General features: G+C 50.3%; 1 protein-coding gene across 5 annotated transcripts in view; it reads right to left on the reverse strand.

The window, feature by feature from the left end:
• Nucleotides 1–7,313, reverse strand: part of COL6A3 (collagen type VI alpha 3 chain) — a 74,955-nt gene extending 67,642 nt beyond the window's left edge. For 2 of the 5 annotated variants that reach the window (XM_036319614.1, XM_036319613.1), the window contains exon 1: nucleotides 7,127–7,312. The gene's annotated coding sequence lies outside the window, so the exon portion shown is untranslated. Of the gene's footprint in view, nucleotides 1–7,126 lie in introns of all 5 variants that reach the window. The other 3 variants (XM_036319616.1, XM_036319615.1, XM_036319612.1) reach the window with 2 other exon arrangements.
• Between the last annotated feature and the right edge of the window lie 8,565 nt (nucleotides 7,314–15,878).

Consider the following 15,878-nt stretch of genomic DNA (forward strand, 5'->3'; position numbering starts at 1 on the left):
CTCAAGACCCTTGGGTTGGGTGGGGCGATGTGCCGCTTTGTGTCAGAGGCTCTGTCCTAAGGCAACAAATTTAATCATAGAACTTCAATGCAGTTTCATTCTTTCTGGCTCGCATTAGTAATTCCTCTTCTTTTAATCTGTCTCATTCTCAAAAGCATCTTTTTGCTTTTAGTAGCTGTCCACTCGCAACTTTAAAAGATGCCTCGTATCACAAAGGTGGTTTTGCACAGCCGTTGGACTTGACTTTGTGGTCAGTCATAGTCCAGAGACTTTCCCAGGCTATTTTGCAATTCCGTGGGTTTAGTTTTCATGAAGTTTACTCAAAAGCTTCTCCATTTTCCACGTCTGGAAATCTTTTTTAAGAAAGACACACACATGCACACAAGGAAACAATTTTGAAACCAAGGCTTAAACACATCCAGAGCTCCCATGTGAAGTCATTTATTCGGTCTCCTCCAAGCACTGCCTTTGAAACTAGGCTGGACCTCCTATCAAGTGCTAGGGCTTCGGTTAACTCCTAGCTGTCCGGCTGAAATGGGAGCTGCAGAAATAGTCAGAGACAGCGGCGAGAGAGGGGCCATCTGCCGGGAAATGAACAATCGCGTTTCAGTAAACCCGAGGGTCCCGAGCTGGCAGCCCCTCCTCCTCTCTCCTTTTCTCACTCTGCTTCCCTGTCCGCCTGAATCCTGCAAAAGGAGTCCCCATTCCTAGCCCCAGAGAGGAAGCTAAGAGGGGTTTATTGGGTCCATCTGTTAGGAGAAGGGTGGACATGATATATTACTGTCATTTGGAAGAGCTTTGGAGGATCCTCAAAAGCAAATGATTGGGAACAGCCCCTAGGAATCCCCTTCAAAGAAATACATCAGAACCTGCACTTCCATCCTATGAAAATTCCCTGGATAAGAACTATCAGTGACAAGTTCATATCTGTAAACCGGGATCTGCATGACCCAGGCTCTGACTGTGTTTCCTGGGACAGCAACGTCTTAAGGCTTCCAATCCCCTGTGTGTTGACCCAGCCTCACTGCCCCTTATTGGGGTCCTCATTAGACACTGAGGGGCTGACTCAGGTCTCCATCTCTTCCTGGCAAAACCAAGTCAAACAGTTCTGATCGTCAGCTCATGCCCTGGAAGAGAGCAGCACAAAACATGCAGGTTGGCATGTCCCCTCGGAAGCAGCCTCCTCCTGAAGGAGGCCACGTGAGGGTGTGCTGAGCACACGGGGGTTCGCTTCCTTCCCTAGAAAGGCAACTTAGAGACCCTCCAGGGGAACAGCCCACAGAGTTGGAAATTCCTTTGAAGACATAATCCCAGGGTCTGAGGCAATGACCAGCAAGCAGAAAGCTCCATCTCCGCTGTAGGTGGAAAAGCCTGGTGCCCAATGCAGGTGTCAAAACATTTACCCTCTGAAACAGAAGGCCCCGGACAAGGCTTCCCCCACTTACACTGCTAATTACAAACATTCGGCGGAAACTGGCTCAGATTAACGGTAAGGTAGAGGATGCCGTAGGAAATGGTACAAAAACAGCACAAACACCTGTGGCATCCGAGCCCCGTGACACAGGCCGCTGGTGGCCCCCCGGTTAGGGCTTGGTGCGTGTCCCCCTCGCTTTCCTGGCCACGGCCTTCGGGGCTGTAGGCCTCTCCGAACCACAGTGCCCCTTTGTAGAATCATTCAAGGTGGCTAAAATGTTCTCATATTCTAAGGAAAATTAAATATTTTGGTTTGTTTTCTGGTCTGATTCATGATCAAGTCTAAAAGAGAAACTTATTTAAAGTAGAGGCTTTAAAAAATTAAGTGGAAACATCTGATAAGATATCAACTCTGGACTGAGCGTACTGGCTGGAAAAACACCCCTTCGTTGCTCTCTCCCCCAGTAAAGGCCAGTGATCGTCTCCCAGCCTCGCGTAGGTGGAGTGTGAAACAAGGTGAACTGCCCGATGCTCACGTCCTTCCATCTGCCCCCCTAGGCTCTGCCCAGTGATGGGCTTCCTGCCGCCCCCACCATCCCCCCTCCACCTCAGGACCATCAAGGGCTCAGCTGAGCTGGCTCCAGCCCCAGTGCCGGCATGGGCTGCCGGATCGACTGATGGAGATTCCAGAAGAGACAAACCAGTTTCCTGGAATGGCTCCCCCAGAGGCCTGAGTCATCTCCAGCTGCCGTGCAGTTTTTAATTTTGAAATGAAACCAGCCCTTCCTTCCAGTAGCCAGTTTTCATGCTCTCGATCCTTGAGAACTGGATGTATAGCACACACGAGGAGGGGGACCACAGAAGCATTTCCCGTGGCACTCTTCCCTGGCCCCTCCTCACTCAAAATGTCTCTCTGCATTTCCCGAGCCTTAGCTTTCAGGAGAACAGCAGGATCGCATTATGCTAGATGCAGCCAGACCCCTTCAAAAGACTAACAATTTGCCTTTGGGAGAGGGTTTGGCAGAACTTTGCGTATTTGTCTTATTATTCTTCTCTCCTTTTTCCTTTCCAGATTTTTTAACAACAATTACTTCTTTGCTAAGTAAACTTAAAATATGCTACTCCACAGAAAACAGTGCCTTTCTTCACAGGATGCTCAAGACTATACCCCTGGGGACTGTGCTCCCTCACTAGTCCTGGCCCAGCTGTCTGTCTGTGGAACACACTGACGGGTGAGAGCACCCAGGAAACGGTGACTTGGCTTTGCTACCGGATCTGTGACCTCAGCCCACGAATTCACCATTTCTTCATCTGAAGTGTCAAGGGTATGAAGAAAGCATCCACCAAGTTGGCAATTTTCTGATTTTTTTAAAGATGTTTTATTGATTTTAGAGAAAGAGGAAGGGAGAGGAAGAAAGAAAGACAACGATGGAAGAGAGAAACATCGATGTGCTGCCTCCTGCATGCCCCTACTAGGGATTGAGCCTGAAACCCAGGCATGTGCCCTGACTGGGAATCTAATCAGCGACCTTTCAGTGCATGGGATGAAGCTCAACCCACTAAGCCACACCAGGCAGGGCTAATTTCCTGATGTTTTAAATAACCAAATGGAAGTCAAACTTACCAACCAGAGAGAAGGGCCTATGTCTTAGTCATTTTTGTCCCCTCCCTGGACCCCAAAGTTCCCCTATGGAAGGCAACAGGGCTTATTAAACATCAATGAATATGAGCACACAGAAGCCAAATAGAGGGTTAGATTTCTTCTCTCTGAGCCAAATTCTGTAACTCAGGACCCACACAGTGGATGTCTCAGGCTAACAACCAACCCTAAGTCTGAGCATAAGTAATCTATTTTTTATTAACAAACATTTTAAATGGGACATTCATAATTATAGTTTGTGTGCATTGTTCAAACAAGTTGCCTATCAGGGGAGACTAGCAAAGTGCAGGTAATGGGAAATTTGAGTTACTGGATCAGTTCATCTTAACATCCCATCCAGTTCTAAATTTCAAAAATCCTACCCAGATACAGTGAGGCATGAATATGCAAACTTGCTTTGGCTCTGAAACACCTTACTGTTAATTCAAACTTTTCTTAGTAGGTTTGGGAAAACTTTTCCTTAAAAGTTCTTCTTTGGTGAATGCTCTTGTAATGGAATCATCTTAGAGTGAAGAATACCCCATTTCAAGGCATAATTTCACCTCATACCTGAGTTAGAAAAAAAGGAAATCTAAATTTACTTCTACTTCAGATACTGCAGTCACATCTTTTAATTATGTATTGAAACCATCTCTCCGTGGTTCCATAAGTTACCCCCCCAGCCCTGTTGAGATATCTACCAACTCTCCCTGCAGACCCAGAAACCCCACCCTAAGGACTCCATCACCACTGGGAGGTTTTTCTGGAGCTCTGAGGGTTATACCGCCCTCTAGAGGAAAGAAAGCCAAACTGCACTTTCAAGAACAGTTCTAACTCAAAATTTCATCTCCTTCCCAAAATAGACCTGTGAGACCAGAAGGTATTAAAAGTCATGTTTTCGAGAATTAACATAAGTAATTTCCGAGGGGAAGCTCTTTTTGTAAATCAGGATGGCGTGTGTGCTCCCTGAGTGTGTTTAGGGGACAAGCAGCATCTTTCCTGTGAAGGCAAGGATTATCTCTGGAATTTTTACATCAGAAAGAGAGAAACCATATCTAGAAGCATCTCATTCAAAGCTGTCTGAATTAGCAGGAATTTTTCAAGCTTCCTTGCTTTAAAATTTGAAGCACTTAGGGTTTTCATTAGCTTAGCTAGAGCTACTAATAAAAAATGTTTTAAATGTCAGGTCGTGCCTCAAATCGCCCACTATCTCTGTAGGCAGGGGTGTGTTTTACTGCCCACTTTCCACAGCGAAGGCACCATGAGAAGTCTGCTCCCACAGGTCACGATGGGAAAGCTGCCTGGGACACAGTCCCCTTTGGGCGGCTGGGGACATCCTAGTCAACGCCTGCTTCTCCTCCAAGAGATAACAAATCCTCAGTTTCCTCCAAAGAGAACAGTGACAGAAACCAGTTTTCAAATAAAACCTTCGGCTGAAGTCATTAACATGCCTACAAGACAGTCTCACGCTACAGACGTGACGTGCCAGTGAATTTTAAATCCTAAATGTGGAATTTCACATAAAAGTGGGGGTGGCACACACTGCTGTCAAGGGCCACGCTTTGTCCCATTGTCTGAACACTGAGCGAGAAGACATAAAGCCCCGATGGCAAAAACTGTCCCAACTTTCACACGGGAAGGAGACCTGATCTAAAGCTGGCTTCAGGCGGGGCGCCTGTGGCCTCCTAACCCAAAACTCAGGTCACAGGGGGAGCCTCATATGAGCCACAAATTGATCATGGATTGGTTAGAGGGGTTTCTTGCTACTTTATCATCAGTGATGTGTTAGGTTCTACGCTACGAGATCACAGAAGACACTATGATGGGAGAAAGAGGTACAGTGAATCCTGAACACTTTGGAAATAAAGGGAGGTGCAGAAAACAGACAGTTCCTACCCAGAAAAATACGTTTCTTCTATCAAAAATGTCCTTAAGACCCAAGTTTGAACATTCACCATGTCTCTGATCACCTGAGAGCTGCAGGCATGGTGGGGTGGGGTGGGGTGGGCCCGGGAGAGCCGGGGCCCAGGACTAATATTCCAGTGGCTTCTCCAGCCACCTCCCAAGAAGGTGGGGTGGCCACACCCTCCAGGTTCCGACTGGAAAAGGACAGGACAGCCACACTCCTCCACCCTGCTATGGCATCCTTTCCCAAGTCCTCCCTTTACCCCACGTCCTCCCAATGGTTTTCTCACCGCCGTGAGCAGGCAATGAGACCAGTAAACCCATAATGAAACACCCACCTCTTAACAAAGAGCATATCCAGACCACGTGACCATTCTTAGATCTTGAATTCCCACAAAAGCCCCTCAGCTCCCCACCCCTATGCCGTCACCCTCAGCAACAATCCTACACAAGAATGAAGCAAAACGTCGGTCCCATCTTTCTGGGCCCCCACCCCCCAGAGCTGGCCTGACTGAGGGAAGCCATTCAGGTGATCTGATCACAGAGCCAGTGTCCATCCCTGCGGCCAGCTCACTTGCCCAGCACTTGGTTCTCCATTCATTGGAAGAGCCGTGGGAAGCTTCAACTTCTTTCCCTTTAGTTTTAACAGAAAAGGAGAGGAGGACATTATCTCCTGGGGAACGAAGCAGATAACACGTTTCCAATCTCGACGTAAATTAGCTCAGGTCCCCCATGGTAGGCCGTCTGCTTTTCTGAAACATTCAAGATTTTACTGCCTTCTCAGCCACCTACTGGCTCTGTGGCCTCAGCAAGGGATTCAGCATCTCGGAGCGCCCCACTTTTCATCTTCGGAACCGGGGGACCACGCCCCAGAGGCTCCCACCAAGAACCTCTCCCATTCTCTGTGGCACAGCAGAGAACCCAGAGGTTTCAATGATGTCCAACAGCACTGGGTCTCAGTCTAATGCTGGTTAGAAACACAAAATACCTGATTTTAAAGCCATCTCTGTTCAAGGTTTCACAATGGGTGGGCCCTGGGAGGTTGGGGGATCCCAGGCCGAGAATAACTATCCACGTGCGCTCTGAGCACCCTTGCAGCCCTAAGATCCCACAGCTCTCGAGGCTCTGCCTGGCATGGGGCAACACCCCTGCACTCAGAACAGTTTCTTCTTGGTGTTCAGAGCAGCCGCTAAGTCTGCTCCTTGGGTGGCTGGGAAGTGCTGATTTTTATTTCTTTTTATTTTTTTTGCATTCCCCAATACTCCATGAGGCCCTTCCCAGGGCCCCACCCTCGCCTCGCTCCACACTGATTTCCTAACACAGTGAGCCCTTGAAACAGGTCCCCAAAGCAGGCTGGCAACTGTCAGGGAACACTTTCCATCCTGGGCGAGAGGACCGAGCCCCACCCTCCAGCCAGGGAACAGGCCTGGGCCTCCAGCTTGGCACCCGCCCCCCATCTGGGCAGCACAGGCCGGCCCGTGGCCCCGGGGGCCCTGCCTTATCCACTGGGCATGCCGCCCAAACACCCAATGCCTTCTCCCCGCCTGACCCTGCAGCTCCTTGAGCAACCGCGGAGGACAAAGGCTTCACCAGAGGCTCCTGAAAAGACGAAGCCCCGGTGATAAGGGCTGACTCTTGACTTGGCCCTGATCCTGGACTCCAACGTCTCCAGAGGCCCCCCAGAGGACACAGCTGTGCTCCACCAGGCCAGCCCCTGTGAGGACCGGGCAGAACCCCGCCTGAGGCACCTGGGAGGGCCCAGAGAGGCCTCCCCAAGCAGCAGCCCAGCAGGTAGCTCCTGGGTTCTCCCAAAGAAGACACTCCTGCTAACAAACAGATCCCACCGAGTTTCAGGAGAAGATCACCGCCAATAAATGCCTGTGAGCCCAGACACACGGCTGCTGGAGGGCACGGGCTGAGTCAGAGACCCCAGGGCCCCGCAGCCCAGCCCAGGGACCCCCACTGGCAGCCCACACCTCCACTGAGTTAGAGAAACCCAGTGGCCACAAACCGAGAAAGAAAAATCAGCTGAATCCTCCAGAAACCTGCAACTTATAAAGAAATCGCGACGCTAAGGAGCGACCCTGAGACCACCTGGACATGGTCACCAGCTCCTAAGAGATCCCTTCTTCCCACAGGCTCGCGGCCACAGAGGGGAGGTGCACTTACCCTGAGAACCCTGGAGAGGTGATGTCCCTGGGCTTCTGTGCTCAGCTCTGTTGGGTCTGGCGCATGTTCTGCCCACTCCCGGAGGCTCCCTTCCTTTCTGCAGGAGGAGCACTCACCGCGGTCCCTGCAGGAGGCTGGAGCACAGAGGACTGAGCGCCTTTGGTGGAAGATCGAGCTGCAACTGGCCCGGGTCCAGGGGTACAGTCAGGGCTTCCTCCAGCTCCTCCCCTCCTCCTCCCTTCCCCACCCCTCTCTCCCCCTCCCCACCGCAGGCCTGCCCCACACTGTAAATGAAAACCAGACTCCCTCTGTTGCTCCTGGCCCACTGCGGGCTGATGTCACCCTCTGAATACCGTCTTCACCCTACAGCGTTCAGCTGGGCTCCTGTGAACCCTGACTCTTGAAAGAGAAATTCACCACTTCGACTGGTCACCTTTTGGGCCCGGCCCCCAGTGGCAAAGAGAATGAATTTTAGAATTTTTTTCTTGGGTATCCATGGTTTTCCTGCAATGTTTTCCAACACCATTGGAAAGGAAAACAGGAAATACAGTCGCCCCTCCACCCTCACCAGGCCCGCCCGCTTCTTCTTGAAGTTTCTGAATTGAGACTTCTCCTAATAACCTCCCCTTTCAAAGGGTACGACCAGCAATGAGAATCACCCGGTTTTCCGGTTTTCTGCTAACCGGAGCTCTGTCTGCCAGTGAAAAGGCAAGAAAAGGAGGCTGCATCTTTCTTTACAGCTCAGTACATAATGGTTCTGATTGTGAGGGTTAGGACCCCATGCTCCTCTTGCTCAGGGTTTCAAGAAGGTTCTTGAGAAAGAACTCGCGTTTCCACGGGGCTTTGCCCAGTTCACAACACTTTGATATAGAGCCTTTCTTTTACCTCAAACATCAGCACCCCAAGCCCCTTGCAATGGATGGATACGTGCCATTGTTTGCTTGGTGAGACTATGGTCCCATTTTACAGATGAGCAAAAGCCTGGGTTAAGTAGCAGAGCTCAGAATTGAATTCTGGCCTCAGACAGTCCAAACTTTCTCACTGCTCTCCTGTCACGTGACACTGTGACAAGTCAGTTAACGTGAAGGATTAAGAGACACCTGAAGGATATGTTGGCTTTGAGATCCTTCCAAAGCCAAGTTTGAGGAGTAAGGACATCGGGAACTTCTTTTCACAGATTATCTCCTTCAAGTTCAGGGAGCAAGGGGAGACAGTACCAGTGAGACCACGCCCACTCCCCCCTGCAGCCCCAGGGCACCCTAAGGTTCAGCTCAAAGAATGTTGGGCTAAGGGACAGGGATGGACACCTGGATTGTGGTGATTCCCTGCTCGTCATCTGTAGATGAAAAGAAAATGAGCAGAGAATCTGAGTAGGAACCACACTGCCTGTGTGATGTGAGGAAAGACAACATTCAAAATACCTGAGAGCCCACCAAAGCCAGTGTTGTTCAGTGGATAGAGCATTGGCCTGCAGATCAAGGGTCCTGGGTTCTGTTCCGGTGAAGGGCATGTACCTCGGTTGCAGGCTCCTCCCCGGCCCAGGCCCTGGTCAGGGTATGTGCAGGAGGCAACCAATCGATATGTTTCTCTCACATCAATATTTCTCTCTGTCTTTCCCTCTCTCTTCCACTCTCTAAAAATCAATGGAAAAATATCCCCGGGTGAGGATTAAAAAATTAAAATAAAATAAAGTAACTGAGAGCCCTGGCCAGATACTACGCTGAGTGAAATAAGTCATACAGAGAGCCCTGGCTGTGTCCTGTGCACCAAGAGGTTGCTGGTTCGAGTCCCAATCAGGGCACATGCCCAGGTTGCGGGCTTGATTGGGTAGGGGGCATACAGGAGGCAGCTGATCGATGTTTCTCTTTCTGTCTCCCTCTCCCTTCCTTTCTCTCTAAAAATCAATTAAAATATTGTTTTTAATAGTGGAGAATATACCTCCCTTGGTATTGGGAGAACAAGATTTAAAGAAGCCGGACTCTAACATTTAACTGTAACTAGTTGTTGATGACGTAGGCCCTCTCCAGCACTGCCCCTGGCGCCAGGAACCTCGGAGGCTGGTGGCAGTGGGTGGCAAGCCTCCAGCATCCTCCCTGGTGCTCACTGAAGAAAGCATTTTGGTTGCTATGGTTTTCCCTCTCGTTACTGAGATTTGGAATCCTCACTGGACTGTCCCTTCCTCTCTGCCATCTGGTCCCAGGGGAAGCCATCTCAAATGTCAGCACAGGGTCTGCTTGGCCACCTGGGGGCCTCGTCAGCCACTGATCTCTCCCTCAGTCTCCCCCTCGGTGTTGGGTTGAACAGGTCCTGATGCCCCTCTCGTTTCCTTCTGCACCATTGGCAAGTTCCACTCCCGTCTCCCAAGCTCCCCGGTGCAGGCCCGGGAAGAGGGGTTGGGGGGGGAGGGGGTCCCTTAGACACACTGCTGGGACATGGGGAAGGTGGACAGGGGTGCTGGCGATTTTTCTGCTACTCTGGCTCGTCTTTTTGCTACTGGCAAACTCAATGAGAACCCCTCCCAGACCCACTCCGGGCTGGGAGCACCCACTACTCTAGCAGCCACTGTGGGTGTCGGCAGCTAAAGGCTCACAATGGCACCCTTTGGGGAAAATTCCCGTTGGCCCTGGGAGCTGCCTCTCCTGGGGATGTTGGGATGAGTGTGGAAGGCGGAATTCTAAGGGAGGCTCCAGCTTTCCCAGTGCTGAAGGGCGTGGAGAGGGGCAGCTGGGCTCAGAACCCAGAGCCCCTTCCCTGGCTCCCGGGAGCTGAAGGGAAGCTGTGAACGGAGGAGCAGCAGCCAGACTCCACACTCCAGCTGAGGACACCACCCCTATCCTGGATCCCGCCCCCCAGCCCCCTGGATTGCGGCCCTGTGAACAGGCCCTGGCACAGGCTCTCCAGTGCAGCCCCTGGGGAGGCGGGGAGGGCTGGCCTGGAGAGTGCCCACCCCAGAGCCCACGGCCAGGGCCTGCGTCTGCCGTCATGGTCATAGACATCTTGTTGTGAGGCTGGAGGATCATCTTACTGGAGGGGGTTTGTGAGATTCCAAAGTCAGCTTAAAGTGACACGCTCCAAGGAGGCAGCCCTGCTATTTCAAGAGATGGAGTGTGAGCACAACCAAGGGGGAGCAGAGCTTCCCACTGACCCCGCAGCTGCAGGGCAGCTGGGACTCCTCCATCCATCCCTGGGCCCGTTCTCAGCCTCCTAAAGTGGCACAGGGCACAGTGGAAACCAGGCCCTCGTGCCTTCTTGCCACTAGTGAACCACAGGTCTTGGGCAAATCTGCTTCCTGGGCTCAGTTTCCTCATCGGCAGAACCCATGGTAGCCGTCACGACAATGTCAGGACCTGTCCAGCACTGACCCCCGGGGGTCAGGCTGTATCAGTTATATGTGCCTCTGCCTGACCTCCAGCCCCAGGCTGCACACTCTGAATGTCCACCCAGCCGGGCCCCGGGGCTGAGGATGGGAGCCTGTGGTGGGCTCGCTGCCCTGCCCTGCACCTACACGGCGTCCATGCATTCTGCTGCGCTCCTTCCGCTGGGCTCTCTACTGCTCAAATAATGCTGCAGCAGCAATTTTCTGAGAGTCTGCAGCTCAATGACATTTCCCTTCCAATCACCAAAGCACAGCCAGCTATGAAGGGAAATACAGTGCCCATGGGGGACATCTGCTATGGCACTTGTCTAGACGGCACTTCCCTTGGTTTGGGGAAAGCCCTTCCCCTAATTTCATCATGCGCTTCAAAAAGGAGCTGCCAGCTTCCTGCAGAGCCTCCGGCACCACCCCCACTGCTGGATCCGGGGTAGGCACGGGACACGGGACACGGGACACGCGTGATGCAGCCGACCCCTGCCCCAATGTCTCCAGCTCGCGCCCACAGCCCGCTGATGCTGGGACTCCCTGATATGACCCCAGGAGCTTCCATATTTGCAGCCACATGAGGGAAACCAGAGGAGAGAAGGTGACCGTGTACCATGGATCCTGCTTCCAGACGGCTAAGACCCAGCCCACCCACAGTCTGGTCCCACACACCCATCTCAACTCTCCCTTTGATTACATGAGCCAACAATTGTTCTTTTTTTTACACTAATTTGAATGAGGCTCCCCAGGCTTGCCACCAAAGCAGCCCTGCCTGGTGCCTTCATAACAACTGTTCACGGGGCAGCTGGCCACCTTCGGCCAGCAGATCATCAGGCTGTAGCAATAATCACCGCTGCGGCTCCATGGTCATTCCCGCTGTTGTGAACATCTTCATCTGGATTTTCTTTTATTTTTCTTAAACTATTTTTCTAATCAAACAGACGGGAAGTGAGGTCCTTGTCACTGAGTGGCACGTGAACACAGACTGAAATGGAAACAGAGACATTCAATGGCCTGGCTGACGCTTCCACCAGCGAGATGTGGGGGGAGGTTTAGCGCTGATGCTTTGACTCTAAGAGCTTCGGAGACACCCGTGTAACAGTATACATCCTCGCCAAGGAATGCCAAACGAGGGATTTTGTAATTACCTTGAATCAGTAACTTGTGGGGAACACGCGAGCCCCTTCACTTGGGGAAATGAGAAGATTGCTTTCAGTAGAAGTATTATGCCAGCTCTGAGCTGGCTCTCGGAAAATTTGTGTAAAAGTGCCCAGTTAAAAATATAGCATACTTCCCAGAATTTTGTGAGCTATAAAGCATGCTCAGCTGATTAATTTTAAGGGTGGCAAACCCAAATGTGAGACGGTCCAAGAAACTGTTTGCAGTTGATTGGAATTCAAAAATTTTAGCAAGGAGATATTTGGTTTTACAATTACCAGGCTACACCAAAGTTCCAATTTGACTCATTTTCTTTTTGATACATAAATTCCATTTGTAAAGGATGGGTGGATTGGTTCTTTCTTGAACAACCTTAGCCTCAGGATTGATTTTTCTCTCCGGCATAAAATCAAAAACGTCTACTCCTTTTAGCTTCACTGTCACCCTCTGCTCTTTCGTTTATTTAGCCAACGTGTACTGAGGGGCTATTGTGTGAAAAAGCTGCTCTTGGAGGTGGAGGTAATGCCCAGAGGAATTGGAGTGGAGACTTCCCTCCCTCCAGGGTGGGACCTCCCATTGCAGCCAAGACCTAGGGGCAAAGAAGAGGCCTGGGGACGCACGGAGTGAATGCTGGAGGAGGCCAGGAGAGGGCGCCCTCACTTCCACCTGGGAGAGCCCAGGGGTTCTGGGAGCTGTGACCTTTGGCTGAGGGGCTTGAAAACTAGACATTTAAGATGCAGAGGCAGGTCACTCAGGAACAGGAGGTTCCCTTTAATTTTCAAGAGTGAGCTGAGGCAGACGCACAAGGATGCATTGGGAATCTGAGTCGGGAGGACGCAGGCCCCTAGATCCTGCCCCATGCACATCACGCCTCCTCACCCCAAGAGGCATCAGGAGGTTAATTGTGAGAGCAGGAAGGATGGAGAGCTTGTGGTGGGCTAGCTCTCCACTTTAGGGACTCACCCTTGCCCTATCAGAATAAAGGAAGGGTGAGTCCCTAAAGTGACAACTGAAGGAGTAGACATGTTAGTAAAATCTCTACATGTCCCCGGCAAGCCCCTTGGCCCGTCAGCCTCTGTGGCAAGCCGCGGTCACCACACGCTCTCTGGCTCAGTGTCCTAGAACTGCTCTACCAAAGTGCCACAGTGGGAGGACTCCAACAGAGGTTCCATCTCAGTTCTAGAGGCTGGAAGTCCAAAATCAAGATGTTGACAGGGACACCCTCCAAAGCTTTTAGGAAAGGGCCTTCCTTCCTTCGTCCAGCTCAGGTGGCTCCGGGTGTCCCGTGGTCTGTGGCAGAGTCACTCCACTCTCTGTCTCTGTCGTCACATGGCATTCTCCCTGTGTGTCTCTGTCTTCTTTTAAATGTGCATTTTTATTGATTTCAGAAAGGAAGGGAGAGGGAGATAGAAACATCTATGATGAGAGAGAATCGTTGATCGGCTGCTTCCTGCACGCTCCCTGCTGGGGATCGAGCCTGCCCTGGCATGTGCCCTGACTGAGAATCGAACCGTGACCTTCTGCTTCATAGGTCGACGCTCAACCACTGAGCCACGCTGGCCAGGCTCTGTCTTTTTTCAAGACAGCAGTCATATTGAATAAGGGTTCATGCTACCCCTGTGTGACCTCCTCTGAACTAATTACATCTGACACAACCCTATTTCCAAATAAGGTCATCGTCAGAGTATGGACAGAAAAGGGCCACATACTAACCCTGACAAGCTCAGGGAAGGCCTGTGTGGCGGACTTCCTGAAGTCACCACACAGGAAATTAAAATTGCTAAAAGAGGGTCGTGGCAGGTAGTCATGTCCTAGGCCAATGGTCGGCAAACTCATTAGTCAACAGAGCCAAATATCAACAGTACAACGATTGAAATGTCTTTTGAGAGCCAAATTTTTTAAACTGAAACTATATAGGTAGGTACATTGTTATTAACTTAATTAGGGTACTCCTAAGGCTGAGGAAGAGCCACACTCAAGGGGCCAAAGAGCCACATGTGGCTCGCGAGCCGCAGTTTGTCGACCACGGTCCTAGGCTGTAGCTTCCCTGACAAAGGTCAGTCTTTCCCTTAACTGAGCCTGTCTGTTGTCTTTTGCATCTAAAATAACATGCCTCAGAGTAACCCCCTTTTCCAGACCATCTCAGGGAATACCCACCGCAACAGAGGACAAGACCACAGAACCCCTCCTTGTATCTTGTCCCCGCGTGCCATCTCCACGTGCGTAAATGTTCACTGTTAGCTATCCGGTACCCTCCAGTGTAAAAGCAGTGTGTGTCTCTGCTCTGGCTGGGTGGCTCAGCTGGTTGGAACGTCGTCCAGTACGCCAAAACGTTGCGGGTTCAATATGCAGTCAGGGGTCATACCTAGGTTTTGGGTTCCATCCCCAGTTGAGGCGCTTATGGGAAGCAACTGATCAATGTTTCTCACATCAGTGTTCCTCTCTCTCTCATTCTTTCTCTCTCTCTTATTCTCTCTCTCTCTCTCTCTCTCTCTCTCTCTCTCTCTTTCTCTCTCTTTCTCTCTCTCTCTCATGAGTATTTTTAAAAAGTATGTATTTCTCCATTTTACTCTTTATCCAAGCCCAGAGATTTCCCCAATTTACTTTCTCTTGTCCCCTTAATCTACTACCACCAATGAGACACCAATGTATAAAATAAGCTGCAAAACTGCCTTTCTCTTGAGCATTTTCTCAATCCACTGAGATTTTTCCTTCCCAGCAATTGTCTTCAGTTTGGCTCAAATAAACTTACAAAAATTCTCTACAAGTTGAATGTTTCTCAAGTTGGCATGAGTTACTGGGGGTTAGGACTTGGACATACTGTTTGGGGAGTCACAATTGAACCCGTAATGCTCTTTCAGCAGAAAACTGGAAAGTTCCTCCATGGAAAAACTCACTGGACCAAAAGAAAAGATGTTCCGATGCTACATAGAGGTCCCACAGAACAACAGGGAGGTCCTCACCCAACTGTGACAGCTGTTACCAACAGGCCACATCCTTGAACACAGAGCTTCAACTGGGTTTTTGTGTCCCATTCTTAAATACTAGAGGCCCAATGCATGAATTTGTGCACAGGTGGGGTCCCTCAGCCTGGCCAGCAAGGGGCCAATCAGGGCCATCTTGCCCAGTCCCGATTGGCGCTATGGGGGCCAGCCAGCCAGGGAGGGATCATGGGAGGTTGGCCAGCCGGGGAGAGACTGCAGGAGGGCTCCAGGGCATATCTGGCCCATCTCCCCAGTCCCGATCAGCCAGACCCCAGCAGCAAACTAACCTACTGGTCAGAGCATCTGCCCCCTAGTGGTCAGTGCACATCATAGCAACTGGTTGAGCGGTGGACCAAAGGGTTGACACTTAGCATATTAGGCTTTTATATAGAGAGATGAGCAATGAGGGGAGCCCTTTAGGGAAACCCTTAAATAAGAAACAGAAACTTGCCTTGACCGGTTTGGCTCAGTGGATAGAGCGTCAGCCTGCGGATGCAAAGGTCCCAGGTGTGATTCCGGTCAAGGGCATGTACCTTGGTTGCAGACACATCCCCAGTGGGGCGTGTGCAGGAGGCAGCTGTTCGATGTTTCTCTCTCATCGATGTTTCTAACTCTCTATCCCTCTCCCTTCCTCTCTGTAAAAAAATCAATAAAATATATATTTTTTAAAAAGAAAACAAAGAAACAGAAACTTAAGCAAACATATATTCATTAGTTAATTAAAGAACTCAGAGGAGACAGAGATGATGCAGGGAGCAGGGAACTGTTTCTACAGGGCAATCATGAATAGTCATAGGAATCCAAGAAGAAATCTTGCAGCCATGAAACAAGAAATGAATTCTATTTTCTAACTGGGAATATTTGCTGAATAAGAAATCTATTTAGAAGTGAAAAATACCAGAGCAAATCTCACTTATATATGGATTCTAAACATGTCAACCTCACGGAAACAGAGAGTGGAATTAGCAGTGGGAGCTGGAAAAAATGGGGAGATGTTTGTTGGTCAAAGATGTTGGGGAGGTGCGAGTACAAACTCAGTTATAAGTTAAGTAAGTTCTGGAGACCTAAGGTACAGCATGGTGATGAGATTTAATAAATATGCACTGGAACCTTGAAATTAGATGGGAGAGTAGATCTTAAGTGTTCTCATCACACAAAACTGTAATTATGTGAGGTGACAGATGTTTTCATCATAGTGGTGATCATTCCCCAGTTAGACATATATCAAAACATCACATTGTACACCATA

Source organism: Myotis myotis, unplaced genomic scaffold, assembly GCF_014108235.1.
Source record: "Myotis myotis isolate mMyoMyo1 unplaced genomic scaffold, mMyoMyo1.p scaffold_m19_p_8, whole genome shotgun sequence".
NCBI lineage: Eukaryota > Metazoa > Chordata > Mammalia > Chiroptera > Vespertilionidae > Myotis > Myotis myotis.